At 36.6% G+C, this 12,265-nt stretch overlaps 1 protein-coding gene across 10 annotated transcripts in view; it reads right to left on the reverse strand.

Annotated features, from left to right (window-relative positions):
- Window positions 1-12,265, reverse strand: part of PAK3 (p21 (RAC1) activated kinase 3) — a 530,673-nt gene that overhangs the window by 64,725 nt on the left and 453,683 nt on the right. The window lies entirely within an intron of this gene.

Raw genomic sequence — 12,265 nt, forward strand, 5'->3', positions numbered from 1 at the left:
GGGGAAAGAAAGGGAGAGAGAGACGGATTAAAATTAATTGATTTCTCTTTGTGTAATATGAAAAATTAAGATGCCAGGGTCAATGACAAATAAAATATTAGAACAATTTTCCCATGTGATTTGTATAATTTAAATGAATAATGATACATTTTATTAAAGTAACAAATTTTAATATATTAATTAAAATAGTAATAACCCATGCTGTTTATGTTTAAAATTGATGATGTTTGGGAAACAAAGGATTGGTCACATCTCAACATGTATTAAAAGTCCCTATAAAATTATACTGTAAATTAGAAGATAAAAACACCTAAGAACTTCTACACATTATTTAAAAAAATAACGATCTTCTCTGAAACAGCATGAAACTGAGCACTACACTACATTCAATTAAGCTGGATAAATATCTATGGAGTGATTACCATGCACCCAGTACTGTGCTAGGGGCAATGGAAACAAGGATGGGACAAAATTTAATTAAAAAGTAATGAGACTCATGCTTTAAAAAAGAATACATCCCTAAATCTACTAACACTCTACTCATCTTCAACAGTATTGCTGAGGTATGATTTACATACCATAAAGTTAACTCATATAAAGTGTACAATTTAATGGCTTTAGTAAATTTTTAGAGTTGTACAAATTTCCTAAAATTTACTATGATCTAATATTAGAGCATTTTCATAATACAAAAAGAAACCTCGTACCTGTTATCACTCACTGTTCATCCCCCTCAGATTCCTAATCCATTCCTAGGCAACCACTAATCTATTTCCTGTTTCTAAAGATTGCAGCAAACATGGTGGACTAAGATTATAAGCCACACAAGAAAACCATTAATTTATCAAGTTTTTTTTTATTTATTGCGGTGACAATTGTTAGTGAAATTACATAGATTTCAGGTGTACAATTCTGTATTACATCATCTATAACTCCCACTATATGTTCACCACCCAGAGTCAGTTCTTCTTCCATCATCATATATTTGATCCCCCTTCCCCTCAGTTCCCTCCCCCAACCCCAATTGCTCTCTGGTAACCACTAAACTATTGTCTGTGTCTGTGAGATTTGTTTCTCATTTGTCTTGTTCTTTTGTTGTTTTTGGTTTATATACCACATATCACTGATCATAGGGTTCTCTGCTTTTACTGTCTGACTTACTTCGCTTAGCATTATACTTTCAAGATCCATCCATGTTGTCACAAATGTTCCTATATCATCTTTCCTTAATGCCGAATAGTATTCCATTGTGTGTATATATATATATATATATATATATATATATATATATGCCACAACTTCTTTATCCATTAATCTATCAAACGACATTTTGGTTGTTTCCATGTCTTGGCCACCGTAAACAAAGCTGCAATGAACATTGGAGCACACGTGTCTTTATGTATAAATGATTTCAAATTCTTTGGGTAGATACCCAGGAGAGGGATTGCTGGGTCATACGGTAATTCTATTTGTAATTTTTTGAGGAACCTCCACACTGCCTTCCATAGTGGCTGCACCAGTCTGCATTCCCACCAACAGTGTATGAGGGTTCCTTTTTCTCCACAGCCTCTCCAACACTTGTTGCTATTTTGTCTTGTTGGTGATAGCCATTCTGACTGGGGTGAGGTGATATCTCATTGTGGTTTTTATTTGCATTTCTCTGATGATTAGTGATGTTGAGCATTTTTTCATATGTCTATTTGCCATTTATAAGTCCTCTTTGGAAGAATGTCTCTTCAGGTCCTCTGCCCATTTTTCAATTGGGTTGTTTGTTTTTTTGTTGTTGTTGAGTTTCATGAGTTCCTTGTATATTTGGGATATTAGCCCCTTATCGGAGGCACTGTTTGCGAAAATCTTCTCCCATTCAGTCGGTTGCCTTTTTATTTTCTTGATGGTTTCTTTTGCTGTGCAGAAACTTTTAAGTTTCATATAGTCCCATTTGTTTATTTTAGCTTTTACTTCCATTGCCTTTGGAGTCAAATTCATAAAATGCTCTTTGAACCCAAGGTCCATAAGTTTAGTACCTATGTTTTCTTCTATGCAGTTTATTATGGAAGGTCTTATGCTTAAGTCTTTGACCCATTTTGAATAAATTTTGGTACATGGAGACAGATAGCAGTCCAGTTTCATTCTTTTGCACGTGGCTGTCCAATTCTCCCAGCACCATTTATTCAACAGGCTGTCTTTCCTCCATTGCAATTTTTAGATTCTTTGTAAAAATTTATCTTTCCATATTTATGGGGGTTTATTTCTGGGTTCTCAATTCTATTCCACTGGTCTATGTGTCTGTTTTTCTGCCAATACCATGCTGTTTTGATTATTGTAGCCCTGTAGTACAAGCTAAAGTCAGGCAGTGTGATACCTCCAGCATTGTTCTTTTTCCTTAAGATTGCTTTGGCTATTCAGGTCTTTTGTGGTTCCAAACAAATCTGATGATTTTTTGTTCTATTTCTTTAAAAAATGCCATTGGGATTTTAATGGGGATTGCATTAAATCTGTATATGGCTTTGGGTAATATGGCCATTTTAACTATGTTGATTCTTCCAATCCATGAGCACGGAATGTCTTTCCATTTCTTTGTGTCTTCTTCAATTTCTTTCAAAAATATCTTATAGTTTTCAGCATATAGGTCCTTCACATCCTTGGTTAAGTTTATTCCTAGGTATTTTATTCTTTTTGCTGCAATTGCAAAGGGAATTATTTTTTGTATTTGTTTTTTGAGATTTCATTGTTACTATATAGGAATGCAATGGACTTTTGTACGTTGATTTTGTAGCCAGCAACTTTATTGTATTCGTTGATTGTTTCTAATAGCTTCTTGATGGAGTCTTTAGGGTTTTCTATATATAGCATCATGTCATCTGCAAAGAGTGATAATTTAACTTCTTCATTCCAGATTTGGATGCCTTTTATTTCTTTCTCTTGCCTGATTGCTCTGGCAAGGACTTCCAACCTATGTTGAAAAGCAGAGGTGATAGGGGACAGCCCTGTCGTGTTCCTGAACATAGAGCAAAGCGCTTCAGTTTTTCACCTCTAATTATGAGATTAGCTGAGGGCTTGTCATAGATGGCGTTTATTATGTTAAGGTATTTTCCTTCTATACCTATTTTATTAAGTGTTTTAATCATGAATGGATGTTGTATCTTGTCATATGATTATTCTGCATCACTTTAAATAATCATATGATTTTTGTCCTTTATTTTGTTTATGTGATGTATCACATTAATGGATTTGCGGATGCTGAATCATCCCTGTACCCCGGGAATGAACCCCACTTGATTGTGATGGATAATCTTTTTAACGCATTGTTGTATTCGATTTGCTAGAATTTTGTTTACAATTTTTGCATCAGTATTCATCAGAGATACTGGTCTGTACTTTTCTTTTTTTGTGTTGTCCTTATCAGGTTTTGGTATCAGGGTAATGTTGGCCTCATTAAATGAGTTTGGGAGTACTCTCTTCTTCAATTTTTTGGAAGAATTTGAGCAGGATTGGTATTAGATCCTCTTTGAAGGTTTGGTAGAATTCACTAGTGAAGCCATCTGGTCCCGGACTTTTGCTTTTGGGAAGGTTTTAGATGACTGATTCATTTTTGTTACTGGTGAACGGTCTGTTTAGATTTTCAAGTTCTTCATGGTTCAGCCTTGGGAGGCTATATGTTTCTAAAAAGTTGTCTATTCCATCTAGGTTATTGAATTTGGTGGCATATAGTCCTTCATACTATTCTTGGATGATCCTTTGTATTTCTGTGGTGTCTGTGGTAACTTCCCCTTTTTCAATTCTGATTTTGTTAATTAGTGTCTTCTCTCTTTTTATCTTAGTGAGTCTAGCCAAGGGTTTGTCGATTTTATTAATCTTTTCAAAGAACCAGCTCTTTGCCACATTAATTTTTTCTATTGTCTTTAGTTCTCTATTTCATTTAGTTCCACTCTGATTTTTGTTATTTCCTTTCTTCTGCTGACCTTGGGTTTCACTTGTTTTTCTTTTTATAGTTCTTTAAGGTTTAACATGTGGTTATTTATTTGGGATTTTTCTTGTTTCTTGAGATAGGCCTGTAATGATATAAATTTCCCTCTTAAAACTGCTTTCGTGGCATCCCAAAAATTTTGGTAGGATGTATTTTCATTGTCATTTGTTCCTATGTATCTTTTGGTCTCTCCTCTAATTTCCTCTTTGACCCAGTCGTTCTTAAATGTATGTTGTTTAATCTCCATGTATTTGTGTTTTTTCCTGCTTTCTTTTCGCAGTTGATATTCAATTAGAAAGTCTTGTAATCAGAGAAAATGCTTGGTATGATTTCAATCTTTTTAAATTTGCTGAGGCTGATTTTATGTTCCAATATATGGTCTATCCTTGAGAATGTCCTGTGTACACTCGAAAAGAATGTATAGTCTGATGTTTTAGGATGAAGAACTCTATATATGTCAATTATGTCCATTTCATCTAATGTGTCATTTATGCCTGCTATTTTGTTATTTACTTTCTGTTTGGATGATCTATCCGTAGCTGTCAATGATGTGTTTAAGTCCCCTAGTATAATTGTGTTTGGTCAATTTCTCCCTTTAGTTCTGTTAGTTGTTGCCTGGTATATTTTGGTGCTCCCTGATTGGGGGCATAAATATTGATGATGGATATGTCTTCTTGTTGTATAGTCCCCTTTACCATTCTGAAATGTCCATCTTTGTCTCTTGCTACCTTTTTCACCCTGAAGTCTGTTTCATCTGATATCATTACGCTACACATGATTATATCAGGATACCTATTGCTTGGAGTTTCAATTTCCACCCTTTCACTTTGAGACTATGCTTGTCCTTTTAGCTCAGATGTGTCTCTTGGAGACTGCATATGGTTGGGTTTAGTTTTCTGATCCAATCTGCTACTCTGTGCCCTTTTATTGGTGAGTTCAGTCCATTTACATTTAGGGTGATTATTGATGCGTTAGGATTTCCTGTCATTCTATCATTTGTTTTCTGGTAAGTTTGTGTCTCCATTGTTTCTTTCCCTTTCTGTTGTTGTCTATTATTTCTGTGTTGTGGTATTCTATGATGTTTCCCTCTATTTCTTCTTTTATTAGAGTACATATTTCACTTCTGGATTTTTTTTGAGTGATTACCCTTAAGTTTATGTAGAAAAAAAATGTTTGATATTTAGAGTATTCCATTTTCTTTAGCACGGTTACTTTCTCCATTCCCATATTCTGGTTCAGGCCTTTACTCTCCCACTTTTTATGTTGCCACAAATTGTCCCTCTGGGTGGTGGTTGAATAGCTTACTTAATAATTCTTGTAGTGCAGGTCGTGTGTTAGAATTTTCCTTCAACTTCTGTATGTCTGGAAAGGTCTTTATTCTTCCTCCATTTCTAAAGGATATCTTTGCTGGATGTATAATTCTTGTGTCATAATTTCTCTCTTTCAATAGTTTGAATATTTGGTTCCACTCTCTCCTGGCTTGTAGAGATTCTGTTGAAAAATCTGATGATAATCTAATGGGCTTTCCTTTGTATGTTACCGTCTTCTTTTCCCTGGCTGCCTTAGAATACTTTGTCATTGATTTTAGACAGCTTCAATACAACGTGCCTTGGGAAGGCCTGTTGGGATTGAGGTAATTAGGTGTTCTATTTGCTTCTTGGATTCGAGGATCCAGTTCTGTCCACAAGTTTGGGAAGTTATCATCAACAATTTGTTTGAATTTATTCTCTGTTCTCTTCTCTCTTTCCTCACCTTCTGTTATGCCCATTATTCTTATATTGCTCTTTCTGATGGAGTCAGAAAGTTCTTGTAGAGTTCTTTCATTTCCTTTAAGTCTCAAGTCTCTTTCTTCTTCCATTTGTGTAATTTCCAGGTTTCTATCTTCCATGTCACTGATTCTTTTCTCCATCTGGTCAACTCTACTACCTAAACTGGTTATTTCATTCTTAATTTCTTCTATTGAGTTCTTAATCTCCAGAAATTCCATTTGGTTCTGTTTTAAAATTTCAGTCTCTTTCCTAAAATGCTCATGTTGTTCTATGATTGCATTTCTGAGTGCATTAAATTGCCTTCTGTGTTTTCTTGCATCTCATTGAGTTTTTTTTTCAGAACTGCAATCTTGAATTCTCTGTCATTTAAATTACATATTTCCATATATTTAAGTTTCTTTCCTGGAGACTTCACTTTCTCTCTGAGCTGTCTTGTTGCCTTGGTCATTCATGGTAATTACTCGTTTATTATTTCTCTTCCTAGACATCTATAGGAGTGGCTTCTTCAACAGGTTGATAGGAAGAGGTCTTTCTTTTTTTTGCCAATACTTGTTGGTAGAATGTTTTATTTTCTCTCTGCAGCCTTTTTTTTCCTCTCTCACACAGTAGTGCTATGTTTTCTCTGCACTATTCCAGCTTCTCACACAATGTGGGGATTCCCTGGGAAATGGGCTTCTCCTCTGTTATCAGTTTGCCTGAGTCATTGGGTGCCACATCCCTCTGGGGATGCGGAGAGCTTTTGAACGTCCAAAGCTCTTTCTGCACCAGATTCAGAGCCCGTATGTTTCAGCAGTTTTGTTTACTCCTGCAAGGATCTGCCCAGATAGGTGGGGCCAGGGGCGAGGTGAGTTGTTAGAGGTGGCCCAGAGCTATTTCGACAACCACCACCATAGCCAGTCCCGCTTCCACAGCTCCCTCCCCTTTGCTGGGACTAGTTGGGCTGAAAACCTGTCTGCGATCCACAGTTCTCAGAGTAGCAAATATTCTGTTCTTTTGATCTGAAACTGCTACTATTCTGGTTCTAGCACCGGTCAGGTGGTTGCGGAGTGAGCTCTTGGAGCCTAGGGAGTGGGCAGCTTCTCTCAGTGCATAAGGCTTCCATTCTCTGCTCAGCAGTGATGGCTTAAAGCACCATTTTCAGCCTTCTTCCCTCAGTCTTTTCTCCGAGGTCTCTGCCGTGAGTTTTGGGTTCAGCCGTGTTATATACTGTCCCCTCAGCCCTGTGTGCCATAAGCAGAACCCTAGCAGTCCGATTTCTTCCTTTTCCTGCAGCTGCGGTAGGACGCAGCGAGCTCGGAGCACTGAGCTAGGTCTGCGTCCTGCGCCCGCGTTGCTCCGTCTCCGTACTTCTCCCTTCCCTCCTCACCTGCTAGCGCGATTCTCCCAACTTTAGGTGAATTCAGTAGTGGGCCACTTCGTCTTGCCTGTCTGCTGTGCAGGGAGTCCTTTGTGGATTTATTGTTGTTTGATTGGTTGTAAATTCCAAGGGAGCTTTACAGAGGCTCACCTCACGCTGCCATTTTGATGACGTCTCCATTTATCAAGTTTGAATATGAAAAAAATTGGTTTTATTATTTCAAAAATATCAAATCCACCACTCAGAAGATGAATTTTTTCCACAACTCACAATAAATCCAAAGGAAGTGACATTGACTCTTCAATACAGTCCTCAAATAAGTGTAGAAAAATTCTGGGCCATAGCATCATGGGAATAAGGGTGCAGTTTCTCAAGGGATCTACTTTGGAGGACGTCATTTATGTGGATGCCTCTGGTCCTTCTTTCTTTTTGGAAGCAAACATATCAGAATCATTACCTTTGAGTTATATCTTGCTAACAGGGCTCCTGTCCCAAAGAAGTGTAGAGTCAGTTAGCAAAACAAGATTTACACACAAGAGAAGGTTAAGTAATCAAGAGAAGGTCTGTAGATTCTATGTCCTGATTATCACTATTATTTATTCCCTCCTCTTCATAACAAGAGTCATTGTTATTATTTAGGCCCTCAACATCTCTTGTCCAAACAATAGTGCTAGTTGTTACCTACCTCTAAACTCCACCTTCTCTAATTCCTCTTCCACAATGCCTTTGTAATTGGGTAACTATATAATTCATAAACTGAGATTCTTCTGGGTAAACTGACATGTATGATCAACCTACTTGAGTGATTTTGATCCATTGTTCTTAATTCCTCAAATGTTCCTTTTCTTTACAGGATCAAGTTCAAATTTCTTTGTCTGACATAAAAAGCCCTTTAACATCCAGCACCATCTAGTTCCTACATAACCAGTCTAATCTCATATTCCTCTCTTCTCTAGCCCTCCTACTTTATAGCCTAGTAACACTATCACTATCCAAGGCTTAAGTCTGCAGATACTCCCCCTTTCCCTTTACTATTTAACCCATGAATTTTTATTTATCACTTAAATATGTCATCCTCCTTTGTCTTCTCTGATCCTTCAAATAAGACTTACATGCTTCTTCAGTGCAGCGACCTTGTCTTTTCATTCCTGTAACTTCATTGCCTAAAATAGTGGCTGCCACTGAAAAAATATTTGTTGACTAAATGAATAAGAACAAGAAAATATGTATTCAAATACTAAACTGTGTGCTACATATAATACCTCATGATTTAATTTAGACAATGATCCATTTTCTGAGCTAGTGAACAACTCAATTTAGACCTACTATTAGTATAGATTGAAAAAAATAATTATATAAAATGTTTCACTTATGGATTGTACATCGAGTTGTTTTTTGTTGTCATTTTTCTTTTTTGTAATAAAAGTACATGTTTCAGTTAGATTAAATAAGATTTACACAATATGTGAGTTGTATTACAATTCCTTTTCTCTTGTCTTTTCAATGTCAGTCAATCACACTACCACCCATCTACTCAGTAGCCTGAGTCAGAAATCCAGGAACAAATCATCTTTGACTTATCCCATACCTTCACTCCCCACATGCAGTTGTCTACTGTGTCCTGGGCTCATATCTGTTTACCTCCTAGATACTATTTGAATCTGTCCCTTCCTCATTACCAATGTACTACTTGGGTCCTCATTATTTTTTGTCTGGGCTATTTCAATAGGCTTCTAACTGAACTCCCTATTTTCAGCCTCTTCCCACTTCAATATACACTTCACACCTCTGTCAGGATGCTCTAAGTGTAAACCTGATCAAACGATTCTCTGGTTGAGGAGTCCTTGATGGTTCCCCAACACCTATAGGGAAAAGCTCAAGCTCCTTGGTATGGAATGCAAGGTTCTTCATGACCTAGTTCTTGCTTTATTCTCCATTATCATCTCACCACTTCCTTACTAGAACCTTATGCTTTCACCATAAGAAACTAATTGTAACTTGTAATCATCTCCTTCTTAACAGTTTAGTTTTCTCTCCTAAAACTCCAGTCCCACCATTCATCACCAATTCTATATTCAAGTGACGTTGAATAAGTTAGAGCTCCTAGATAATGCCTTCATAGCTTCTTTATATATTATTCTCTGTCTGTAATGTCTTCCTTACATTTTCTTCCTGGCAAGTTCTTATTTATTATTCAACTCATCTTTGATGCTATCAGTTCTAGAAAGCCTGCCCTGATTCTTATGGGTAAAGTTAATAATTTCCCTTCTCTCTCTGCACTCCTACTGTTCTCTCTCTCTCTCTCTCTCTCTCTCTCTCTCTCTCTCTCTCTCTCTCTCTCATTTTGGTCTTTCTTGCTTTTGTTCTCACTGTCTTTCTCTGTATTTGATACACCATATATTTACATCTATTTATTTGACATCCCCCAATAGACTGTGTATTAAGGAAAGAAGCCATGTCTTATTCATCTGTGTATCCTGTGTTTCCTCACACAATGTTGTGTGTGGAAAATACTGGGTATTGAATAAAAGTCTGTTGAATTCAACTCAAATAAAATTTCCTTTTGTAAATGCCCCGTATTTTAAGATAGGGATTGGAGAATATAGTTCACTTGAGTTATATCTATAGCATGACACCAATTTAACACTTTCTAAGTTGCTATTTCATTTTTCTAATTTTCTCAGAGATTTCCAAGTCACTGAGAAGTATTCTTATTCAAGTCAACTATTAATGTGCAAGGGCCAGGACCTCATCTTCTTCTTTTTTTTTTAAATGAAATAAGATTTTAAAGTCACTTAAAATCAGAGTTTTATTAAGTAGTTTAGTCTTCTAAGAAAGTTATACTATTAAGTTGCTGAGCAAAGTCTTTTCCATGGACTGAACAAAAGCAAATAAACTTCAGTCCAAGCCACTTTTTAAATTATAACCAACTCCAATTGGCAGGGTTCAGTTAATGAGGATTTATGGTAGTAAATTATTCAGCGTTTATTTCCATGGTATGCAAGGTAAAAAACAAACAAACAAAAAACAAAACAAAACAAAAAGAACATGGAAATAAATCCTTTCATGAGAATTACCAAAAGTCAACCATTTTGATGAGATCTTGCTTCTGAATTTAACTGCTATTCAAATAAAATGGCATTGCCATACATAACCCTTCATAGGAGAGTGTGTGCTGCCACCTACTGATGTTAGAAAAGTGTACAGGAGACCTTGTCTACAATTCTGAATCACAATGCAAGCTTTTAAAGTGACCTCTTTCATCAGAGCCTTTATAATTTGCTTTTATAAATTTTAGTAAAGAAACGAAAAAGCAATGTGACACAATAGGAAAAAAATGACAAAAATAAGCAACTTAAAATCAAAAGGAAAAAAATGATATTAATACCAGGACGTTTCCTACTAGGGTAATTTCCTAAATGAGAAACAAACTGTTCATTCTGAAGTAGAAGGATTTAAGAAATCACGAAATACTAGTATAAGATTCATGATGTGATGTCAGTGACAGAAAAGCCCATCAACGTATTCTCCTACATATTAAAGAAAGTTGAACTCCAACTACTAAAGGAATATCGCTTTAGCAAGATGAAGGTTTTGATTCCCGAAAAAAAGCAAAGTAATTCTCTAAATGTCAATTATAACTGAGGAGGAATTAGCAAAAAGTTTAAGGTAAGGAATGCTAGGGAAGGGGAGGGACGAGAGAAGGATGTGATTGTGGGGCCCAAGGAGAGACACCTAAGACAAAATTCCTGCATTGCACAATTTTGCTGACAGTTGGTGCCTTTTGAAAATTTTCACTGAAATATAGGATTTTTTTCCTTCAACAGATTCAGACAGACAAAAATGAATAAGCCAGACCCAAGCTATCAGTTTGTGTAATACTGAAAGATGATCTATTCATTTCAGTCATTAATGATCTCATGTTCTGGCCCCCACAATCAGTATCTGCACAGAAGATAAATAGCCTGGAGGCTCTGTGGTCTGGTTTGCCCACTTCATAGTAACTGGATCCCTGAGACTGAAGGTGAAAACACCCTCACCTCTTCCCCATTCTTATGGTGTGTATGGGGGGTCCACTCTGGTATGGGCTGTAGGTCATTCTTCTACCTCCCTGTCTCCCATCCCCATCTCCTTTACCTCTCAGCACAGACTCCTCTATTTTTCCCCAAGCTCCAATGAGGGACTAGACTTATTGGTCCTCGATGACTTCTGAACATAGACCACATATCTGGGATTATTCTTAGTTTCGAACATTGTGTCCCACTACAATGCCATGTCACTTTCTTTTTTTACATATTGAAAAACACGATCACTCTCATTTTGAAAAAAAATAGCACAATATATTTTTTACTTTTTTTAAATTTATAGGGGTGAAAATTGTTAGTAAAATTACATAGATTTCAGGTGTAAAATCCTGTATTACATCATCTATAAATAACATTGTGTGTTCAACACCAAGAGTCAGTTCTCCTTCCATCAACCATATATTTGATCCCCCTTAAGCTCATCTTCCACCCCCCACCCCCTTACTCTCTGGGAACCACAAAACTATTGTCTGTGTCTATGAGTTTTTGTTTCTCATTTCTTTGTCTTGTTTTCTTGTTCTTCTTGGTTTATATACCACGTATCAGTCAAATCATATGTTCTCTGCTTTTTCTGTCTGACTTAATTCGCTTAGCATTATACTCTCGAGATGAATCCAAGTTGTCACAAATGTTCCTATATCATCTTTTCTTACCGCTGAATATTACTCCATTGTGTATATGTACCATAACTTTTTTATCCATTCATCTATCAAAGGACATTTTGGTTGTTTCCATGTCTTGGTCATCGTGAACAAAGCTGCAATGAACATTGGAGCACGTGTCTTTATGTATATGTTTTCAGATTTTTTGGGTAGATACCCAGGAGAGGGATTGCTGGGTCGTATGGTAACTCTATTCGTAATTCTTTGAGGAACCTCCACACTGCCTTCCATAGCGGCTGCACCAGTCTGCATTGCCACCAACAGTGTATGAGGGTTCCTTTTTCTCCACAGCCTCTCCAACCCTTGTTACCATTTATCTTGTTGATGATAGCCATTGTGACTGGGGTGAGGTGATATCTCATTGGGGTTTTTATTTGCATTTCTCTGATGATTAGTGATGTTGAACATTTTTTTCATATGTTTAT

Source organism: Rhinolophus hipposideros (assembly GCF_964194185.1).
Source record: "Rhinolophus hipposideros genome assembly, chromosome: X".
NCBI lineage: Eukaryota > Metazoa > Chordata > Mammalia > Chiroptera > Rhinolophidae > Rhinolophus > Rhinolophus hipposideros.